Source organism: Phyllobates terribilis, unplaced genomic scaffold (assembly GCF_046119375.1).
Source record: "Phyllobates terribilis strain yellow unplaced genomic scaffold, ASM4611937v1 Scaffold_3__8_contigs__length_932513732, whole genome shotgun sequence".
NCBI lineage: Eukaryota > Metazoa > Chordata > Amphibia > Anura > Dendrobatidae > Phyllobates > Phyllobates terribilis.
Genome location: NW_027362763.1, coordinates 6,732,042 through 6,750,091, shown reverse-complemented (window position 1 = coordinate 6,750,091; position 18,050 = coordinate 6,732,042). Strand labels below are relative to the sequence as shown.

The following is an 18,050-nucleotide window of genomic DNA, read 5'->3' as shown; positions in this document are numbered from 1 at the left end:
AGAAACTAAAAACAAGGTCATCAGGCATGGGGGATTAGCTCAAGTGGTAGAGCGCTCGCTTAGCATGCGAGAGGTAGCGGGATCGATGCCCGCATTCTCCAAATTTATCATTTATTGTTTTTTTCAGTTGGTAGAGCGATGATTCTTTTGCAAACTGCTCATGGCTCCCACAGCTAGACCTAGGAGGCTTTCCTCCATAGGCCAAACAAGCCTTCGATAGCTCAGCTGGTAGAGCGGAGGACTGTAGTTGTAAATTAGCAATCCTTAGGTCGCTGGTTCAATTCCGGCTCGAAGGACATTTTCTTCGTCCTATCTTATGTTTTGTACCTACTGGCAAACACACCACTGCTATGCTCCTTCTGTACGACTATAAAAAAAATCTAGTCCAGGAAACTTTCCTCCGTTGCACCTTGGGTTTTCAAAACGTAGGTGGCAGCAACATAGCCTTTACTTGCGGGACCTGCTGTGGGCCAAAGAGGAACGTTCTTCAACCGTAGCATGATACCCAAGCAAAAGACACCAACGTCCCTGGGTGGGCTTGAACCACCAACCTTTCGGTTAACAGCCGAACGCGCTAACCGATTGCGCCACAGAGACACAAGCCTCTACTTGATTTTCTGACAGCCTCAGCCAGGTCAAACACAATTTACGCAGATGATTTGCAAGAATAACATGATAAAAGAAAGCTATAGAAACAAAGAAACAATTGCAGAACCCTAGGAATACTCTAATAGCCCACAAATAAGCTCTTACTGATGAATTCCATCGCATGGACCTGAAGTCAGACAGTAATTAGGTTCTCCTCTTATCACCTGTAACCAGCAGCAGAGTGGCGCAGCGGAAGCGTGCTGGGCCCATAACCCAGAGGTCGATGGATCGAAACCATCCTCTGCTAAGTTATTGCTTTTTTTTATAGAATTCACCTTTACATTTTGCCAAAATGCTTCAGTCAAAGCAAGCGCGTTTCGGCTAAAAGAATAAAAATGAGCTCAAAAAATAAAAATGAGCTCAAAAATTAAACCAAACTAAAAAAGTCTAAAGCTTCTGCATGGGATTGTGCTACATTACAACTTCCTTCTACAAACTATTTAGGTTTATTTCACTCCCTTCAATTTGGTTTTCCATATACGTAGAAAAGGTTTGCTAGAAAGTTGCTTGCCCATATTTGTAAGCCAACATTCACCTTATGAATTCCACTTATGGTCTTCAACTTTGGCAAAAAGTAATCCGCACTTAAAAAAAAAAAAAAAAAAAAAAAAAAAACGAAAGAGGATGCAATGGCACGTGTCACAGCATATGAAAATTGTTATGTGTTGTGGCAAGAAACTAAAAACAAGGTCATCAGGCATGGGGGATTAGCTCAAGTGGTAGAGCGCTCGCTTAGCATGCGAGAGGTAGCGGGATCGATGCCCGCATTCTCCAAATTTATCATTTATTGTTTTTTTCAGTTGGTAGAGCGATGATTCTTTTGCAAACTGCTCATGGCTCCCACAGCTAGACCTAGGAGGCTTTCCTCCATAGGCCAAACAAGCCTTCGATAGCTCAGCTGGTAGAGCGGAGGACTGTAGTTGTAAATTAGCAATCCTTAGGTCGCTGGTTCAATTCTGGCTCGAAGGACATTTTCTTCGTCCTATCTTATGTTTTGTACCTACTGGCAAACACACCACTGCTATGCTCCTTCTGTACGACTATAAAAAAAATCTAGTCCAGGAAACTTTCCTCCGTTGCACCTTGGGTTTTCAAAACGTAGGTGGCAGCAACATAGCCTTTACTTGCGGGACCTGCTGTGGGCCAAAGAGGAACGTTCTTCAACCGTAGCATGATACCCAAGCAAAAGACACCAACGTCCCTGGGTGGGCTTGAACCACCAACCTTTCGGTTAACAGCCGAACGCGCTAACCGATTGCGCCACAGAGACACAAGCCTCTACTTGATTTTCTGACAGCCTCAGCCAGGTCAAACACAATTTACGCAGATGATTTGCAAGAATAACATGATAAAAGAAAGCTATAGAAACAAAGAAACAATTGCAGAACCCTAGGAATACTCTAATAGCCCACAAATAAGCTCTTACTGATGAATTCCATCGCATGGACCTGAAGTCAGACAGTAATTAGGTTCTCCTCTTATCACCTGTAACCAGCAGCAGAGTGGCGCAGCGGAAGCGTGCTGGGCCCATAACCCAGAGGTCGATGGATCGAAACCATCCTCTGCTAAGTTATTGCTTTTTTTTATAGAATTCACCTTTACATTTTGCCAAAATGCTTCAGTCAAAGCAAGCGCGTTTCGGCTAAAAGAATAAAAATGAGCTCAAAAAATAAAAATGAGCTCAAAAATTAAACCAAACTAAAAAAGTCTAAAGCTTCTGCATGGGATTGTGCTACATTACAACTTCCTTCTACAAACTATTTAGGTTTATTTCACTCCCTTCAATTTGGTTTTCCATATACGTAGAAAAGGTTTGCTAGAAAGTTGCTTGCCCATATTTGTAAGCCAACATTCACCTTATGAATTCCACTTATGGTCTTCAACTTTGGCAAAAAGTAATCCGCACTTAAAAAAAAAAAAAAAAAAAAAAAAAAAAACGAAAGAGGATGCAATGGCACGTGTCACAGCATATGAAAATTGTTATGTGTTGTGGCAAGAAACTAAAAACAAGGTCATCAGGCATGGGGGATTAGCTCAAGTGGTAGAGCGCTCGCTTAGCATGCGAGAGGTAGCGGGATCGATGCCCGCATTCTCCAAATTTATCATTTATTGTTTTTTTCAGTTGGTAGAGCGATGATTCTTTTGCAAACTGCTCATGGCTCCCACAGCTAGACCTAGGAGGCTTTCCTCCATAGGCCAAACAAGCCTTCGATAGCTCAGCTGGTAGAGCGGAGGACTGTAGTTGTAAATTAGCAATCCTTAGGTCGCTGGTTCAATTCCGGCTCGAAGGACATTTTCTTCGTCCTATCTTATGTTTTGTACCTACTGGCAAACACACCACTGCTATGCTCCTTCTGTACGACTATAAAAAAAATCTAGTCCAGGAAACTTTCCTCCGTTGCACCTTGGGTTTTCAAAACGTAGGTGGCAGCAACATAGCCTTTACTTGCGGGACCTGCTGTGGGCCAAAGAGGAACGTTCTTCAACCGTAGCATGATACCCAAGCAAAAGACACCAACGTCCCTGGGTGGGCTTGAACCACCAACCTTTCGGTTAACAGCCGAACGCGCTAACCGATTGCGCCACAGAGACACAAGCCTCTACTTGATTTTCTGACAGCCTCAGCCAGGTCAAACACAATTTACGCAGATGATTTGCAAGAATAACATGATAAAAGAAAGCTATAGAAACAAAGAAACAATTGCAGAACCCTAGGAATACTCTAATAGCCCACAAATAAGCTCTTACTGATGAATTCCATCGCATGGACCTGAAGTCAGACAGTAATTAGGTTCTCCTCTTATCACCTGTAACCAGCAGCAGAGTGGCGCAGCGGAAGCGTGCTGGGCCCATAACCCAGAGGTCGATGGATCGAAACCATCCTCTGCTAAGTTATTGCTTTTTTTTATAGAATTCACCTTTACATTTTGCCAAAATGCTTCAGTCAAAGCAAGCGCGTTTCGGCTAAAAGAATAAAAATGAGCTCAAAAAATAAAAATGAGCTCAAAAATTAAACCAAACTAAAAAAGTCTAAAGCTTCTGCATGGGATTGTGCTACATTACAACTTCCTTCTACAAACTATTTAGGTTTATTTCACTCCCTTCAATTTGGTTTTCCATATACGTAGAAAAGGTTTGCTAGAAAGTTGCTTGCCCATATTTGTAAGCCAACATTCACCTTATGAATTCCACTTATGGTCTTCAACTTTGGCAAAAAGTAATCCGCACTTAAAAAAAAAAAAAAAAAAAAAAAAAAAACGAAAGAGGATGCAATGGCACGTGTCACAGCATATGAAAATTGTTATGTGTTGTGGCAAGAAACTAAAAACAAGGTCATCAGGCATGGGGGATTAGCTCAAGTGGTAGAGCGCTCGCTTAGCATGCGAGAGGTAGCGGGATCGATGCCCGCATTCTCCAAATTTATCATTTATTGTTTTTTTCAGTTGGTAGAGCGATGATTCTTTTGCAAACTGCTCATGGCTCCCACAGCTAGACCTAGGAGGCTTTCCTCCATAGGCCAAACAAGCCTTCGATAGCTCAGCTGGTAGAGCGGAGGACTGTAGTTGTAAATTAGCAATCCTTAGGTCGCTGGTTCAATTCTGGCTCGAAGGACATTTTCTTCGTCCTATCTTATGTTTTGTACCTACTGGCAAACACACCACTGCTATGCTCCTTCTGTACGACTATAAAAAAAATCTAGTCCAGGAAACTTTCCTCCGTTGCACCTTGGGTTTTCAAAACGTAGGTGGCAGCAACATAGCCTTTACTTGCGGGACCTGCTGTGGGCCAAAGAGGAACGTTCTTCAACCGTAGCATGATACCCAAGCAAAAGACACCAACGTCCCTGGGTGGGCTTGAACCACCAACCTTTCGGTTAACAGCCGAACGCGCTAACCGATTGCGCCACAGAGACACAAGCCTCTACTTGATTTTCTGACAGCCTCAGCCAGGTCAAACACAATTTACGCAGATGATTTGCAAGAATAACATGATAAAAGAAAGCTATAGAAACAAAGAAACAATTGCAGAACCCTAGGAATACTCTAATAGCCCACAAATAAGCTCTTACTGATGAATTCCATCGCATGGACCTGAAGTCAGACAGTAATTAGGTTCTCCTCTTATCACCTGTAACCAGCAGCAGAGTGGCGCAGCGGAAGCGTGCTGGGCCCATAACCCAGAGGTCGATGGATCGAAACCATCCTCTGCTAAGTTATTGCTTTTTTTTATAGAATTCACCTTTACATTTTGCCAAAATGCTTCAGTCAAAGCAAGCGCGTTTCGGCTAAAAGAATAAAAATGAGCTCAAAAAATAAAAATGAGCTCAAAAATTAAACCAAACTAAAAAAGTCTAAAGCTTCTGCATGGGATTGTGCTACATTACAACTTCCTTCTACAAACTATTTAGGTTTATTTCACTCCCTTCAATTTGGTTTTCCATATACGTAGAAAAGGTTTGCTAGAAAGTTGCTTGCCCATATTTGTAAGCCAACATTCACCTTATGAATTCCACTTATGGTCTTCAACTTTGGCAAAAAGTAATCCGCACTTAAAAAAAAAAAAAAAAAAAAAAAAAAAAACGAAAGAGGATGCAATGGCACGTGTCACAGCATATGAAAATTGTTATGTGTTGTGGCAAGAAACTAAAAACAAGGTCATCAGGCATGGGGGATTAGCTCAAGTGGTAGAGCGCTCGCTTAGCATGCGAGAGGTAGCGGGATCGATGCCCGCATTCTCCAAATTTATCATTTATTGTTTTTTTCAGTTGGTAGAGCGATGATTCTTTTGCAAACTGCTCATGGCTCCCACAGCTAGACCTAGGAGGCTTTCCTCCATAGGCCAAACAAGCCTTCGATAGCTCAGCTGGTAGAGCGGAGGACTGTAGTTGTAAATTAGCAATCCTTAGGTCGCTGGTTCAATTCCGGCTCGAAGGACATTTTCTTCGTCCTATCTTATGTTTTGTACCTACTGGCAAACACACCACTGCTATGCTCCTTCTGTACGACTATAAAAAAAATCTAGTCCAGGAAACTTTCCTCCGTTGCACCTTGGGTTTTCAAAACGTAGGTGGCAGCAACATAGCCTTTACTTGCGGGACCTGCTGTGGGCCAAAGAGGAACGTTCTTCAACCGTAGCATGATACCCAAGCAAAAGACACCAACGTCCCTGGGTGAGCTTGAACCACCAACCTTTCGGTTAACAGCCGAACGCGCTAACCGATTGCGCCACAGAGACACAAGCCTCTACTTGATTTTCTGACAGCCTCAGCCAGGTCAAACACAATTTACGCAGATGATTTGCAAGAATAACATGATAAAAGAAAGCTATAGAAACAAAGAAACAATTGCAGAACCCTAGGAATACTCTAATAGCCCACAAATAAGCTCTTACTGATGAATTCCATCGCATGGACCTGAAGTCAGACAGTAATTAGGTTCTCCTCTTATCACCTGTAACCAGCAGCAGAGTGGCGCAGCGGAAGCGTGCTGGGCCCATAACCCAGAGGTCGATGGATCGAAACCATCCTCTGCTAAGTTATTGCTTTTTTTTATAGAATTCACCTTTACATTTTGCCAAAATGCTTCAGTCAAAGCAAGCGCGTTTCGGCTAAAAGAATAAAAATGAGCTCAAAAAATAAAAATGAGCTCAAAAATTAAACCAAACTAAAAAAGTCTAAAGCTTCTGCATGGGATTGTGCTACATTACAACTTCCTTCTACAAACTATTTAGGTTTATTTCACTCCCTTCAATTTGGTTTTCCATATACGTAGAAAAGGTTTGCTAGAAAGTTGCTTGCCCATATTTGTAAGCCAACATTCACCTTATGAATTCCACTTATGGTCTTCAACTTTGGCAAAAAGTAATCCGCACTTAAAAAAAAAAAAAAAAAAAAAAAAAAAAACGAAAGAGGATGCAATGGCACGTGTCACAGCATATGAAAATTGTTATGTGTTGTGGCAAGAAACTAAAAACAAGGTCATCAGGCATGGGGGATTAGCTCAAGTGGTAGAGCGCTCGCTTAGCATGCGAGAGGTAGCGGGATCGATGCCCGCATTCTCCAAATTTATCATTTATTGTTTTTTTCAGTTGGTAGAGCGATGATTCTTTTGCAAACTGCTCATGGCTCCCACAGCTAGACCTAGGAGGCTTTCCTCCATAGGCCAAACAAGCCTTCGATAGCTCAGCTGGTAGAGCGGAGGACTGTAGTTGTAAATTAGCAATCCTTAGGTCGCTGGTTCAATTCCGGCTCGAAGGACATTTTCTTCGTCCTATCTTATGTTTTGTACCTACTGGCAAACACACCACTGCTATGCTCCTTCTGTACGACTATAAAAAAAATCTAGTCCAGGAAACTTTCCTCCGTTGCACCTTGGGTTTTCAAAACGTAGGTGGCAGCAACATAGCCTTTACTTGCGGGACCTGCTGTGGGCCAAAGAGGAACGTTCTTCAACCGTAGCATGATACCCAAGCAAAAGACACCAACGTCCCTGGGTGAGCTTGAACCACCAACCTTTCGGTTAACAGCCGAACGCGCTAACCGATTGCGCCACAGAGACACAAGCCTCTACTTGATTTTCTGACAGCCTCAGCCAGGTCAAACACAATTTACGCAGATGATTTGCAAGAATAACATGATAAAAGAAAGCTATAGAAACAAAGAAACAATTGCAGAACCCTAGGAATACTCTAATAGCCCACAAATAAGCTCTTACTGATGAATTCCATCGCATGGACCTGAAGTCAGACAGTAATTAGGTTCTCCTCTTATCACCTGTAACCAGCAGCAGAGTGGCGCAGCGGAAGCGTGCTGGGCCCATAACCCAGAGGTCGATGGATCGAAACCATCCTCTGCTAAGTTATTGCTTTTTTTTATAGAATTCACCTTTACATTTTGCCAAAATGCTTCAGTCAAAGCAAGCGCGTTTCGGCTAAAAGAATAAAAATGAGCTCAAAAAATAAAAATGAGCTCAAAAATTAAACCAAACTAAAAAAGTCTAAAGCTTCTGCATGGGATTGTGCTACATTACAACTTCCTTCTACAAACTATTTAGGTTTATTTCACTCCCTTCAATTTGGTTTTCCATATACGTAGAAAAGGTTTGCTAGAAAGTTGCTTGCCCATATTTGTAAGCCAACATTCACCTTATGAATTCCACTTATGGTCTTCAACTTTGGCAAAAAGTAATCCGCACTTAAAAAAAAAAAAAAAAAAAAAAAAAAAAACGAAAGAGGATGCAATGGCACGTGTCACAGCATATGAAAATTGTTATGTGTTGTGGCAAGAAACTAAAAACAAGGTCATCAGGCATGGGGGATTAGCTCAAGTGGTAGAGCGCTCGCTTAGCATGCGAGAGGTAGCGGGATCGATGCCCGCATTCTCCAAATTTATCATTTATTGTTTTTTTCAGTTGGTAGAGCGATGATTCTTTTGCAAACTGCTCATGGCTCCCACAGCTAGACCTAGGAGGCTTTCCTCCATAGGCCAAACAAGCCTTCGATAGCTCAGCTGGTAGAGCGGAGGACTGTAGTTGTAAATTAGCAATCCTTAGGTCGCTGGTTCAATTCCGGCTCGAAGGACATTTTCTTCGTCCTATCTTATGTTTTGTACCTACTGGCAAACACACCACTGCTATGCTCCTTCTGTACGACTATAAAAAAAATCTAGTCCAGGAAACTTTCCTCCGTTGCACCTTGGGTTTTCAAAACGTAGGTGGCAGCAACATAGCCTTTACTTGCGGGACCTGCTGTGGGCCAAAGAGGAACGTTCTTCAACCGTAGCATGATACCCAAGCAAAAGACACCAACGTCCCTGGGTGGGCTTGAACCACCAACCTTTCGGTTAACAGCCGAACGCGCTAACCGATTGCGCCACAGAGACACAAGCCTCTACTTGATTTTCTGACAGCCTCAGCCAGGTCAAACACAATTTACGCAGATGATTTGCAAGAATAACATGATAAAAGAAAGCTATAGAAACAAAGAAACAATTGCAGAACCCTAGGAATACTCTAATAGCCCACAAATAAGCTCTTACTGATGAATTCCATCGCATGGACCTGAAGTCAGACAGTAATTAGGTTCTCCTCTTATCACCTGTAACCAGCAGCAGAGTGGCGCAGCGGAAGCGTGCTGGGCCCATAACCCAGAGGTCGATGGATCGAAACCATCCTCTGCTAAGTTATTGCTTTTTTTTATAGAATTCACCTTTACATTTTGCCAAAATGCTTCAGTCAAAGCAAGCGCGTTTCGGCTAAAAGAATAAAAATGAGCTCAAAAAATAAAAATGAGCTCAAAAATTAAACCAAACTAAAAAAGTCTAAAGCTTCTGCATGGGATTGTGCTACATTACAACTTCCTTCTACAAACTATTTAGGTTTATTTCACTCCCTTCAATTTGGTTTTCCATATACGTAGAAAAGGTTTGCTAGAAAGTTGCTTGCCCATATTTGTAAGCCAACATTCACCTTATGAATTCCACTTATGGTCTTCAACTTTGGCAAAAAGTAATCCGCACTTAAAAAAAAAAAAAAAAAAAAAAAAAAAACGAAAGAGGATGCAATGGCACGTGTCACAGCATATGAAAATTGTTATGTGTTGTGGCAAGAAACTAAAAACAAGGTCATCAGGCATGGGGGATTAGCTCAAGTGGTAGAGCGCTCGCTTAGCATGCGAGAGGTAGCGGGATCGATGCCCGCATTCTCCAAATTTATCATTTATTGTTTTTTTCAGTTGGTAGAGCGATGATTCTTTTGCAAACTGCTCATGGCTCCCACAGCTAGACCTAGGAGGCTTTCCTCCATAGGCCAAACAAGCCTTCGATAGCTCAGCTGGTAGAGCGGAGGACTGTAGTTGTAAATTAGCAATCCTTAGGTCGCTGGTTCAATTCCGGCTCGAAGGACATTTTCTTCGTCCTATCTTATGTTTTGTACCTACTGGCAAACACACCACTGCTATGCTCCTTCTGTACGACTATAAAAAAAATCTAGTCCAGGAAACTTTCCTCCGTTGCACCTTGGGTTTTCAAAACGTAGGTGGCAGCAACATAGCCTTTACTTGCGGGACCTGCTGTGGGCCAAAGAGGAACGTTCTTCAACCGTAGCATGATACCCAAGCAAAAGACACCAACGTCCCTGGGTGAGCTTGAACCACCAACCTTTCGGTTAACAGCCGAACGCGCTAACCGATTGCGCCACAGAGACACAAGCCTCTACTTGATTTTCTGACAGCCTCAGCCAGGTCAAACACAATTTACGCAGATGATTTGCAAGAATAACATGATAAAAGAAAGCTATAGAAACAAAGAAACAATTGCAGAACCCTAGGAATACTCTAATAGCCCACAAATAAGCTCTTACTGATGAATTCCATCGCATGGACCTGAAGTCAGACAGTAATTAGGTTCTCCTCTTATCACCTGTAACCAGCAGCAGAGTGGCGCAGCGGAAGCGTGCTGGGCCCATAACCCAGAGGTCGATGGATCGAAACCATCCTCTGCTAAGTTATTGCTTTTTTTTATAGAATTCACCTTTACATTTTGCCAAAATGCTTCAGTCAAAGCAAGCGCGTTTCGGCTAAAAGAATAAAAATGAGCTCAAAAAATAAAAATGAGCTCAAAAATTAAACCAAACTAAAAAAGTCTAAAGCTTCTGCATGGGATTGTGCTACATTACAACTTCCTTCTACAAACTATTTAGGTTTATTTCACTCCCTTCAATTTGGTTTTCCATATACGTAGAAAAGGTTTGCTAGAAAGTTGCTTGCCCATATTTGTAAGCCAACATTCACCTTATGAATTCCACTTATGGTCTTCAACTTTGGCAAAAAGTAATCCGCACTTAAAAAAAAAAAAAAAAAAAAAAAAAAAACGAAAGAGGATGCAATGGCACGTGTCACAGCATATGAAAATTGTTATGTGTTGTGGCAAGAAACTAAAAACAAGGTCATCAGGCATGGGGGATTAGCTCAAGTGGTAGAGCGCTCGCTTAGCATGCGAGAGGTAGCGGGATCGATGCCCGCATTCTCCAAATTTATCATTTATTGTTTTTTTCAGTTGGTAGAGCGATGATTCTTTTGCAAACTGCTCATGGCTCCCACAGCTAGACCTAGGAGGCTTTCCTCCATAGGCCAAACAAGCCTTCGATAGCTCAGCTGGTAGAGCGGAGGACTGTAGTTGTAAATTAGCAATCCTTAGGTCGCTGGTTCAATTCCGGCTCGAAGGACATTTTCTTCGTCCTATCTTATGTTTTGTACCTACTGGCAAACACACCACTGCTATGCTCCTTCTGTACGACTATAAAAAAAATCTAGTCCAGGAAACTTTCCTCCGTTGCACCTTGGGTTTTCAAAACGTAGGTGGCAGCAACATAGCCTTTACTTGCGGGACCTGCTGTGGGCCAAAGAGGAACGTTCTTCAACCGTAGCATGATACCCAAGCAAAAGACACCAACGTCCCTGGGTGAGCTTGAACCACCAACCTTTCGGTTAACAGCCGAACGCGCTAACCGATTGCGCCACAGAGACACAAGCCTCTACTTGATTTTCTGACAGCCTCAGCCAGGTCAAACACAATTTACGCAGATGATTTGCAAGAATAACATGATAAAAGAAAGCTATAGAAACAAAGAAACAATTGCAGAACCCTAGGAATACTCTAATAGCCCACAAATAAGCTCTTACTGATGAATTCCATCGCATGGACCTGAAGTCAGACAGTAATTAGGTTCTCCTCTTATCACCTGTAACCAGCAGCAGAGTGGCGCAGCGGAAGCGTGCTGGGCCCATAACCCAGAGGTCGATGGATCGAAACCATCCTCTGCTAAGTTATTGCTTTTTTTTATAGAATTCACCTTTACATTTTGCCAAAATGCTTCAGTCAAAGCAAGCGCGTTTCGGCTAAAAGAATAAAAATGAGCTCAAAAAATAAAAATGAGCTCAAAAATTAAACCAAACTAAAAAAGTCTAAAGCTTCTGCATGGGATTGTGCTACATTACAACTTCCTTCTACAAACTATTTAGGTTTATTTCACTCCCTTCAATTTGGTTTTCCATATACGTAGAAAAGGTTTGCTAGAAAGTTGCTTGCCCATATTTGTAAGCCAACATTCACCTTATGAATTCCACTTATGGTCTTCAACTTTGGCAAAAAGTAATCCGCACTTAAAAAAAAAAAAAAAAAAAAAAAAAAAACGAAAGAGGATGCAATGGCACGTGTCACAGCATATGAAAATTGTTATGTGTTGTGGCAAGAAACTAAAAACAAGGTCATCAGGCATGGGGGATTAGCTCAAGTGGTAGAGCGCTCGCTTAGCATGCGAGAGGTAGCGGGATCGATGCCCGCATTCTCCAAATTTATCATTTATTGTTTTTTTCAGTTGGTAGAGCGATGATTCTTTTGCAAACTGCTCATGGCTCCCACAGCTAGACCTAGGAGGCTTTCCTCCATAGGCCAAACAAGCCTTCGATAGCTCAGCTGGTAGAGCGGAGGACTGTAGTTGTAAATTAGCAATCCTTAGGTCGCTGGTTCAATTCCGGCTCGAAGGACATTTTCTTCGTCCTATCTTATGTTTTGTACCTACTGGCAAACACACCACTGCTATGCTCCTTCTGTACGACTATAAAAAAAATCTAGTCCAGGAAACTTTCCTCCGTTGCACCTTGGGTTTTCAAAACGTAGGTGGCAGCAACATAGCCTTTACTTGCGGGACCTGCTGTGGGCCAAAGAGGAACGTTCTTCAACCGTAGCATGATACCCAAGCAAAAGACACCAACGTCCCTGGGTGAGCTTGAACCACCAACCTTTCGGTTAACAGCCGAACGCGCTAACCGATTGCGCCACAGAGACACAAGCCTCTACTTGATTTTCTGACAGCCTCAGCCAGGTCAAACACAATTTACGCAGATGATTTGCAAGAATAACATGATAAAAGAAAGCTATAGAAACAAAGAAACAATTGCAGAACCCTAGGAATACTCTAATAGCCCACAAATAAGCTCTTACTGATGAATTCCATCGCATGGACCTGAAGTCAGACAGTAATTAGGTTCTCCTCTTATCACCTGTAACCAGCAGCAGAGTGGCGCAGCGGAAGCGTGCTGGGCCCATAACCCAGAGGTCGATGGATCGAAACCATCCTCTGCTAAGTTATTGCTTTTTTTTATAGAATTCACCTTTACATTTTGCCAAAATGCTTCAGTCAAAGCAAGCGCGTTTCGGCTAAAAGAATAAAAATGAGCTCAAAAAATAAAAATGAGCTCAAAAATTAAACCAAACTAAAAAAGTCTAAAGCTTCTGCATGGGATTGTGCTACATTACAACTTCCTTCTACAAACTATTTAGGTTTATTTCACTCCCTTCAATTTGGTTTTCCATATACGTAGAAAAGGTTTGCTAGAAAGTTGCTTGCCCATATTTGTAAGCCAACATTCACCTTATGAATTCCACTTATGGTCTTCAACTTTGGCAAAAAGTAATCCGCACTTAAAAAAAAAAAAAAAAAAAAAAAAAAAACGAAAGAGGATGCAATGGCACGTGTCACAGCATATGAAAATTGTTATGTGTTGTGGCAAGAAACTAAAAACAAGGTCATCAGGCATGGGGGATTAGCTCAAGTGGTAGAGCGCTCGCTTAGCATGCGAGAGGTAGCGGGATCGATGCCCGCATTCTCCAAATTTATCATTTATTGTTTTTTTCAGTTGGTAGAGCGATGATTCTTTTGCAAACTGCTCATGGCTCCCACAGCTAGACCTAGGAGGCTTTCCTCCATAGGCCAAACAAGCCTTCGATAGCTCAGCTGGTAGAGCGGAGGACTGTAGTTGTAAATTAGCAATCCTTAGGTCGCTGGTTCAATTCCGGCTCGAAGGACATTTTCTTCGTCCTATCTTATGTTTTGTACCTACTGGCAAACACACCACTGCTATGCTCCTTCTGTACGACTATAAAAAAAATCTAGTCCAGGAAACTTTCCTCCGTTGCACCTTGGGTTTTCAAAACGTAGGTGGCAGCAACATAGCCTTTACTTGCGGGACCTGCTGTGGGCCAAAGAGGAACGTTCTTCAACCGTAGCATGATACCCAAGCAAAAGACACCAACGTCCCTGGGTGAGCTTGAACCACCAACCTTTCGGTTAACAGCCGAACGCGCTAACCGATTGCGCCACAGAGACACAAGCCTCTACTTGATTTTCTGACAGCCTCAGCCAGGTCAAACACAATTTACGCAGATGATTTGCAAGAATAACATGATAAAAGAAAGCTATAGAAACAAAGAAACAATTGCAGAACCCTAGGAATACTCTAATAGCCCACAAATAAGCTCTTACTGATGAATTCCATCGCATGGACCTGAAGTCAGACAGTAATTAGGTTCTCCTCTTATCACCTGTAACCAGCAGCAGAGTGGCGCAGCGGAAGCGTGCTGGGCCCATAACCCAGAGGTCGATGGATCGAAACCATCCTCTGCTAAGTTATTGCTTTTTTTTATAGAATTCACCTTTACATTTTGCCAAAATGCTTCAGTCAAAGCAAGCGCGTTTCGGCTAAAAGAATAAAAATGAGCTCAAAAAATAAAAATGAGCTCAAAAATTAAACCAAACTAAAAAAGTCTAAAGCTTCTGCATGGGATTGTGCTACATTACAACTTCCTTCTACAAACTATTTAGGTTTATTTCACTCCCTTCAATTTGGTTTTCCATATACGTAGAAAAGGTTTGCTAGAAAGTTGCTTGCCCATATTTGTAAGCCAACATTCACCTTATGAATTCCACTTATGGTCTTCAACTTTGGCAAAAAGTAATCCGCACTTAAAAAAAAAAAAAAAAAAAAAAAAAAAACGAAAGAGGATGCAATGGCACGTGTCACAGCATATGAAAATTGTTATGTGTTGTGGCAAGAAACTAAAAACAAGGTCATCAGGCATGGGGGATTAGCTCAAGTGGTAGAGCGCTCGCTTAGCATGCGAGAGGTAGCGGGATCGATGCCCGCATTCTCCAAATTTATCATTTATTGTTTTTTTCAGTTGGTAGAGCGATGATTCTTTTGCAAACTGCTCATGGCTCCCACAGCTAGACCTAGGAGGCTTTCCTCCATAGGCCAAACAAGCCTTCGATAGCTCAGCTGGTAGAGCGGAGGACTGTAGTTGTAAATTAGCAATCCTTAGGTCGCTGGTTCAATTCCGGCTCGAAGGACATTTTCTTCGTCCTATCTTATGTTTTGTACCTACTGGCAAACACACCACTGCTATGCTCCTTCTGTACGACTATAAAAAAAATCTAGTCCAGGAAACTTTCCTCCGTTGCACCTTGGGTTTTCAAAACGTAGGTGGCAGCAACATAGCCTTTACTTGCGGGACCTGCTGTGGGCCAAAGAGGAACGTTCTTCAACCGTAGCATGATACCCAAGCAAAAGACACCAACGTCCCTGGGTGGGCTTGAACCACCAACCTTTCGGTTAACAGCCGAACGCGCTAACCGATTGCGCCACAGAGACACAAGCCTCTACTTGATTTTCTGACAGCCTCAGCCAGGTCAAACACAATTTACGCAGATGATTTGCAAGAATAACATGATAAAAGAAAGCTATAGAAACAAAGAAACAATTGCAGAACCCTAGGAATACTCTAATAGCCCACAAATAAGCTCTTACTGATGAATTCCATCGCATGGACCTGAAGTCAGACAGTAATTAGGTTCTCCTCTTATCACCTGTAACCAGCAGCAGAGTGGCGCAGCGGAAGCGTGCTGGGCCCATAACCCAGAGGTCGATGGATCGAAACCATCCTCTGCTAAGTTATTGCTTTTTTTTATAGAATTCACCTTTACATTTTGCCAAAATGCTTCAGTCAAAGCAAGCGCGTTTCGGCTAAAAGAATAAAAATGAGCTCAAAAAATAAAAATGAGCTCAAAAATTAAACCAAACTAAAAAAGTCTAAAGCTTCTGCATGGGATTGTGCTACATTACAACTTCCTTCTACAAACTATTTAGGTTTATTTCACTCCCTTCAATTTGGTTTTCCATATACGTAGAAAAGGTTTGCTAGAAAGTTGCTTGCCCATATTTGTAAGCCAACATTCACCTTATGAATTCCACTTATGGTCTTCAACTTTGGCAAAAAGTAATCCGCACTTAAAAAAAAAAAAAAAAAAAAAAAAAAAACGAAAGAGGATGCAATGGCACGTGTCACAGCATATGAAAATTGTTATGTGTTGTGGCAAGAAACTAAAAACAAGGTCATCAGGCATGGGGGATTAGCTCAAGTGGTAGAGCGCTCGCTTAGCATGCGAGAGGTAGCGGGATCGATGCCCGCATTCTCCAAATTTATCATTTATTGTTTTTTTCAGTTGGTAGAGCGATGATTCTTTTGCAAACTGCTCATGGCTCCCACAGCTAGACCTAGGAGGCTTTCCTCCATAGGCCAAACAAGCCTTCGATAGCTCAGCTGGTAGAGCGGAGGACTGTAGTTGTAAATTAGCAATCCTTAGGTCGCTGGTTCAATTCCGGCTCGAAGGACATTTTCTTCGTCCTATCTTATGTTTTGTACCTACTGGCAAACACACCACTGCTATGCTCCTTCTGTACGACTATAAAAAAAATCTAGTCCAGGAAACTTTCCTCCGTTGCACCTTGGGTTTTCAAAACGTAGGTGGCAGCAACATAGCCTTTACTTGCGGGACCTGCTGTGGGCCAAAGAGGAACGTTCTTCAACCGTAGCATGATACCCAAGCAAAAGACACCAACGTCCCTGGGTGGGCTTGAACCACCAACCTTTCGGTTAACAGCCGAACGCGCTAACCGATTGCGCCACAGAGACACAAGCCTCTACTTGATTTTCTGACAGCCTCAGCCAGGTCAAACACAATTTACGCAGATGATTTGCAAGAATAACATGATAAAAGAAAGCTATAGAAACAAAGAAACAATTGCAGAACCCTAGGAATACTCTAATAGCCCACAAATAAGCTCTTACTGATGAATTCCATCGCATGGACCTGAAGTCAGACAGTAATTAGGTTCTCCTCTTATCACCTGTAACCAGCAGCAGAGTGGCGCAGCGGAAGCGTGCTGGGCCCATAACCCAGAGGTCGATGGATCGAAACCATCCTCTGCTAAGTTATTGCTTTTTTTTATAGAATTCACCTTTACATTTTGCCAAAATGCTTCAGTCAAAGCAAGCGCGTTTCGGCTAAAAGAATAAAAATGAGCTCAAAAAATAAAAATGAGCTCAAAAATTAAACCAAACTAAAAAAGTCTAAAGCTTCTGCATGGGATTGTGCTACATTACAACTTCCTTCTACAAACTATTTAGGTTTATTTCACTCCCTTCAATTTGGTTTTCCATATACGTAGAAAAGGTTTGCTAGAAAGTTGCTTGCCCATATTTGTAAGCCAACATTCACCTTATGAATTCCACTTATGGTCTTCAACTTTGGCAAAAAGTAATCCGCACTTAAAAAAAAAAAAAAAAAAAAAAAAAAAACGAAAGAGGATGCAATGGCACGTGTCACAGCATATGAAAATTGTTATGTGTTGTGGCAAGAAACTAAAAACAAGGTCATCAGGCATGGGGGATTAGCTCAAGTGGTAGAGCGCTCGCTTAGCATGCGAGAGGTAGCGGGATCGATGCCCGCATTCTCCAAATTTATCATTTATTGTTTTTTTCAGTTGGTAGAGCGATGATTCTTTTGCAAACTGCTCATGGCTCCCACAGCTAGACCTAGGAGGCTTTCCTCCATAGGCCAAACAAGCCTTCGATAGCTCAGCTGGTAGAGCGGAGGACTGTAGTTGTAAATTAGCAATCCTTAGGTCGCTGGTTCAATTCCGGCTCGAAGGACATTTTCTTCGTCCTATCTTATGTTTTGTACCTACTGGCAAACACACCACTGCTATGCTCCTTCTGTACGACTATAAAAAAAATCTAGTCCAGGAAACTTTCCTCCGTTGCACCTTGGGTTTTCAAAACGTAGGTGGCAGCAACATAGCCTTTACTTGCGGGACCTGCTGTGGGCCAAAGAGGAACGTTCTTCAACCGTAGCATGATACCCAAGCAAAAGACACCAACGTCCCTGGGTGGGCTTGAACCACCAACCTTTCGGTTAACAGCCGAACGCGCTAACCGATTGCGCCACAGAGACACAAGCCTCTACTTGATTTTCTGACAGCCTCAGCCAGGTCAAACACAATTTACGCAGATGATTTGCAAGAATAACATGATAAAAGAAAGCTATAGAAACAAAGAAACAATTGCAGAACCCTAGGAATACTCTAATAGCCCACAAATAAGCTCTTACTGATGAATTCCATCGCATGGACCTGAAGTCAGACAGTAATTAGGTTCTCCTCTTATCACCTGTAACCAGCAGCAGAGTGGCGCAGCGGAAGCGTGCTGGGCCCATAACCCAGAGGTCGAT

General features: G+C 42.3%; 42 non-coding genes across 42 annotated transcripts; 28 read left to right on the top strand and 14 right to left on the bottom strand.

Moving 5' to 3' along the window:
- Nucleotides 1–28: 28 nt before the first annotated feature.
- On the top strand, nucleotides 29–101 carry TRNAA-AGC (transfer RNA alanine (anticodon AGC)). Its single transcript has one exon. It is a non-coding gene; the product is annotated as a tRNA-Ala (tRNA).
- A 109-nt stretch (nucleotides 102–210) lies between these two features.
- On the top strand, nucleotides 211–296 carry TRNAY-GUA (transfer RNA tyrosine (anticodon GUA)). The gene is given in 2 exon segments: nucleotides 211–247; nucleotides 261–296. It is a non-coding gene; the product is annotated as a tRNA-Tyr (tRNA).
- A 227-nt stretch (nucleotides 297–523) lies between these two features.
- TRNAN-GUU (transfer RNA asparagine (anticodon GUU)) lies at nucleotides 524–597 on the bottom strand. The gene has a single exon. It is a non-coding gene; the product is annotated as a tRNA-Asn (tRNA).
- A 752-nt stretch (nucleotides 598–1,349) lies between these two features.
- Nucleotides 1,350–1,422, top strand: TRNAA-AGC (transfer RNA alanine (anticodon AGC)). Its single transcript has one exon. It is a non-coding gene; the product is annotated as a tRNA-Ala (tRNA).
- Nucleotides 1,423–1,531: 109 nt separating this feature from the next.
- On the top strand, nucleotides 1,532–1,617 carry TRNAY-GUA (transfer RNA tyrosine (anticodon GUA)). The gene is given in 2 exon segments: nucleotides 1,532–1,568; nucleotides 1,582–1,617. It is a non-coding gene; the product is annotated as a tRNA-Tyr (tRNA).
- Nucleotides 1,618–1,844: 227 nt separating this feature from the next.
- Nucleotides 1,845–1,918, bottom strand: TRNAN-GUU (transfer RNA asparagine (anticodon GUU)). The gene has a single exon. It is a non-coding gene; the product is annotated as a tRNA-Asn (tRNA).
- A 753-nt stretch (nucleotides 1,919–2,671) lies between these two features.
- On the top strand, nucleotides 2,672–2,744 carry TRNAA-AGC (transfer RNA alanine (anticodon AGC)). The gene has a single exon. It is a non-coding gene; the product is annotated as a tRNA-Ala (tRNA).
- A 109-nt stretch (nucleotides 2,745–2,853) lies between these two features.
- On the top strand, nucleotides 2,854–2,939 carry TRNAY-GUA (transfer RNA tyrosine (anticodon GUA)). The gene is given in 2 exon segments: nucleotides 2,854–2,890; nucleotides 2,904–2,939. It is a non-coding gene; the product is annotated as a tRNA-Tyr (tRNA).
- A 227-nt stretch (nucleotides 2,940–3,166) lies between these two features.
- TRNAN-GUU (transfer RNA asparagine (anticodon GUU)) lies at nucleotides 3,167–3,240 on the bottom strand. The gene has a single exon. It is a non-coding gene; the product is annotated as a tRNA-Asn (tRNA).
- A 752-nt stretch (nucleotides 3,241–3,992) lies between these two features.
- Nucleotides 3,993–4,065, top strand: TRNAA-AGC (transfer RNA alanine (anticodon AGC)). The gene has a single exon. It is a non-coding gene; the product is annotated as a tRNA-Ala (tRNA).
- A 109-nt stretch (nucleotides 4,066–4,174) lies between these two features.
- On the top strand, nucleotides 4,175–4,260 carry TRNAY-GUA (transfer RNA tyrosine (anticodon GUA)). The gene is given in 2 exon segments: nucleotides 4,175–4,211; nucleotides 4,225–4,260. It is a non-coding gene; the product is annotated as a tRNA-Tyr (tRNA).
- A 227-nt stretch (nucleotides 4,261–4,487) lies between these two features.
- Nucleotides 4,488–4,561, bottom strand: TRNAN-GUU (transfer RNA asparagine (anticodon GUU)). Its single transcript has one exon. It is a non-coding gene; the product is annotated as a tRNA-Asn (tRNA).
- Nucleotides 4,562–5,314: 753 nt separating this feature from the next.
- TRNAA-AGC (transfer RNA alanine (anticodon AGC)) lies at nucleotides 5,315–5,387 on the top strand. Its single transcript has one exon. It is a non-coding gene; the product is annotated as a tRNA-Ala (tRNA).
- Nucleotides 5,388–5,496: 109 nt separating this feature from the next.
- Nucleotides 5,497–5,582, top strand: TRNAY-GUA (transfer RNA tyrosine (anticodon GUA)). Its single transcript is given in 2 exon segments — nucleotides 5,497–5,533; nucleotides 5,547–5,582. It is a non-coding gene; the product is annotated as a tRNA-Tyr (tRNA).
- Nucleotides 5,583–5,809: 227 nt separating this feature from the next.
- On the bottom strand, nucleotides 5,810–5,883 carry TRNAN-GUU (transfer RNA asparagine (anticodon GUU)). The gene has a single exon. It is a non-coding gene; the product is annotated as a tRNA-Asn (tRNA).
- A 753-nt stretch (nucleotides 5,884–6,636) lies between these two features.
- On the top strand, nucleotides 6,637–6,709 carry TRNAA-AGC (transfer RNA alanine (anticodon AGC)). Its single transcript has one exon. It is a non-coding gene; the product is annotated as a tRNA-Ala (tRNA).
- A 109-nt stretch (nucleotides 6,710–6,818) lies between these two features.
- TRNAY-GUA (transfer RNA tyrosine (anticodon GUA)) lies at nucleotides 6,819–6,904 on the top strand. Its single transcript is given in 2 exon segments — nucleotides 6,819–6,855; nucleotides 6,869–6,904. It is a non-coding gene; the product is annotated as a tRNA-Tyr (tRNA).
- Nucleotides 6,905–7,131: 227 nt separating this feature from the next.
- On the bottom strand, nucleotides 7,132–7,205 carry TRNAN-GUU (transfer RNA asparagine (anticodon GUU)). The gene has a single exon. It is a non-coding gene; the product is annotated as a tRNA-Asn (tRNA).
- A 753-nt stretch (nucleotides 7,206–7,958) lies between these two features.
- Nucleotides 7,959–8,031, top strand: TRNAA-AGC (transfer RNA alanine (anticodon AGC)). Its single transcript has one exon. It is a non-coding gene; the product is annotated as a tRNA-Ala (tRNA).
- A 109-nt stretch (nucleotides 8,032–8,140) lies between these two features.
- TRNAY-GUA (transfer RNA tyrosine (anticodon GUA)) lies at nucleotides 8,141–8,226 on the top strand. The gene is given in 2 exon segments: nucleotides 8,141–8,177; nucleotides 8,191–8,226. It is a non-coding gene; the product is annotated as a tRNA-Tyr (tRNA).
- A 227-nt stretch (nucleotides 8,227–8,453) lies between these two features.
- TRNAN-GUU (transfer RNA asparagine (anticodon GUU)) lies at nucleotides 8,454–8,527 on the bottom strand. Its single transcript has one exon. It is a non-coding gene; the product is annotated as a tRNA-Asn (tRNA).
- A 752-nt stretch (nucleotides 8,528–9,279) lies between these two features.
- TRNAA-AGC (transfer RNA alanine (anticodon AGC)) lies at nucleotides 9,280–9,352 on the top strand. Its single transcript has one exon. It is a non-coding gene; the product is annotated as a tRNA-Ala (tRNA).
- A 109-nt stretch (nucleotides 9,353–9,461) lies between these two features.
- TRNAY-GUA (transfer RNA tyrosine (anticodon GUA)) lies at nucleotides 9,462–9,547 on the top strand. The gene is given in 2 exon segments: nucleotides 9,462–9,498; nucleotides 9,512–9,547. It is a non-coding gene; the product is annotated as a tRNA-Tyr (tRNA).
- A 227-nt stretch (nucleotides 9,548–9,774) lies between these two features.
- Nucleotides 9,775–9,848, bottom strand: TRNAN-GUU (transfer RNA asparagine (anticodon GUU)). The gene has a single exon. It is a non-coding gene; the product is annotated as a tRNA-Asn (tRNA).
- A 752-nt stretch (nucleotides 9,849–10,600) lies between these two features.
- On the top strand, nucleotides 10,601–10,673 carry TRNAA-AGC (transfer RNA alanine (anticodon AGC)). The gene has a single exon. It is a non-coding gene; the product is annotated as a tRNA-Ala (tRNA).
- A 109-nt stretch (nucleotides 10,674–10,782) lies between these two features.
- On the top strand, nucleotides 10,783–10,868 carry TRNAY-GUA (transfer RNA tyrosine (anticodon GUA)). The gene is given in 2 exon segments: nucleotides 10,783–10,819; nucleotides 10,833–10,868. It is a non-coding gene; the product is annotated as a tRNA-Tyr (tRNA).
- Nucleotides 10,869–11,095: 227 nt separating this feature from the next.
- Nucleotides 11,096–11,169, bottom strand: TRNAN-GUU (transfer RNA asparagine (anticodon GUU)). Its single transcript has one exon. It is a non-coding gene; the product is annotated as a tRNA-Asn (tRNA).
- A 752-nt stretch (nucleotides 11,170–11,921) lies between these two features.
- TRNAA-AGC (transfer RNA alanine (anticodon AGC)) lies at nucleotides 11,922–11,994 on the top strand. The gene has a single exon. It is a non-coding gene; the product is annotated as a tRNA-Ala (tRNA).
- A 109-nt stretch (nucleotides 11,995–12,103) lies between these two features.
- Nucleotides 12,104–12,189, top strand: TRNAY-GUA (transfer RNA tyrosine (anticodon GUA)). The gene is given in 2 exon segments: nucleotides 12,104–12,140; nucleotides 12,154–12,189. It is a non-coding gene; the product is annotated as a tRNA-Tyr (tRNA).
- A 227-nt stretch (nucleotides 12,190–12,416) lies between these two features.
- Nucleotides 12,417–12,490, bottom strand: TRNAN-GUU (transfer RNA asparagine (anticodon GUU)). Its single transcript has one exon. It is a non-coding gene; the product is annotated as a tRNA-Asn (tRNA).
- Nucleotides 12,491–13,242: 752 nt separating this feature from the next.
- TRNAA-AGC (transfer RNA alanine (anticodon AGC)) lies at nucleotides 13,243–13,315 on the top strand. Its single transcript has one exon. It is a non-coding gene; the product is annotated as a tRNA-Ala (tRNA).
- A 109-nt stretch (nucleotides 13,316–13,424) lies between these two features.
- On the top strand, nucleotides 13,425–13,510 carry TRNAY-GUA (transfer RNA tyrosine (anticodon GUA)). The gene is given in 2 exon segments: nucleotides 13,425–13,461; nucleotides 13,475–13,510. It is a non-coding gene; the product is annotated as a tRNA-Tyr (tRNA).
- A 227-nt stretch (nucleotides 13,511–13,737) lies between these two features.
- TRNAN-GUU (transfer RNA asparagine (anticodon GUU)) lies at nucleotides 13,738–13,811 on the bottom strand. The gene has a single exon. It is a non-coding gene; the product is annotated as a tRNA-Asn (tRNA).
- A 752-nt stretch (nucleotides 13,812–14,563) lies between these two features.
- TRNAA-AGC (transfer RNA alanine (anticodon AGC)) lies at nucleotides 14,564–14,636 on the top strand. Its single transcript has one exon. It is a non-coding gene; the product is annotated as a tRNA-Ala (tRNA).
- A 109-nt stretch (nucleotides 14,637–14,745) lies between these two features.
- TRNAY-GUA (transfer RNA tyrosine (anticodon GUA)) lies at nucleotides 14,746–14,831 on the top strand. Its single transcript is given in 2 exon segments — nucleotides 14,746–14,782; nucleotides 14,796–14,831. It is a non-coding gene; the product is annotated as a tRNA-Tyr (tRNA).
- Nucleotides 14,832–15,058: 227 nt separating this feature from the next.
- On the bottom strand, nucleotides 15,059–15,132 carry TRNAN-GUU (transfer RNA asparagine (anticodon GUU)). The gene has a single exon. It is a non-coding gene; the product is annotated as a tRNA-Asn (tRNA).
- A 752-nt stretch (nucleotides 15,133–15,884) lies between these two features.
- Nucleotides 15,885–15,957, top strand: TRNAA-AGC (transfer RNA alanine (anticodon AGC)). The gene has a single exon. It is a non-coding gene; the product is annotated as a tRNA-Ala (tRNA).
- Nucleotides 15,958–16,066: 109 nt separating this feature from the next.
- On the top strand, nucleotides 16,067–16,152 carry TRNAY-GUA (transfer RNA tyrosine (anticodon GUA)). The gene is given in 2 exon segments: nucleotides 16,067–16,103; nucleotides 16,117–16,152. It is a non-coding gene; the product is annotated as a tRNA-Tyr (tRNA).
- A 227-nt stretch (nucleotides 16,153–16,379) lies between these two features.
- Nucleotides 16,380–16,453, bottom strand: TRNAN-GUU (transfer RNA asparagine (anticodon GUU)). Its single transcript has one exon. It is a non-coding gene; the product is annotated as a tRNA-Asn (tRNA).
- A 752-nt stretch (nucleotides 16,454–17,205) lies between these two features.
- Nucleotides 17,206–17,278, top strand: TRNAA-AGC (transfer RNA alanine (anticodon AGC)). Its single transcript has one exon. It is a non-coding gene; the product is annotated as a tRNA-Ala (tRNA).
- Nucleotides 17,279–17,387: 109 nt separating this feature from the next.
- TRNAY-GUA (transfer RNA tyrosine (anticodon GUA)) lies at nucleotides 17,388–17,473 on the top strand. The gene is given in 2 exon segments: nucleotides 17,388–17,424; nucleotides 17,438–17,473. It is a non-coding gene; the product is annotated as a tRNA-Tyr (tRNA).
- A 227-nt stretch (nucleotides 17,474–17,700) lies between these two features.
- TRNAN-GUU (transfer RNA asparagine (anticodon GUU)) lies at nucleotides 17,701–17,774 on the bottom strand. The gene has a single exon. It is a non-coding gene; the product is annotated as a tRNA-Asn (tRNA).
- Nucleotides 17,775–18,050: the final 276 nt, after the last annotated feature.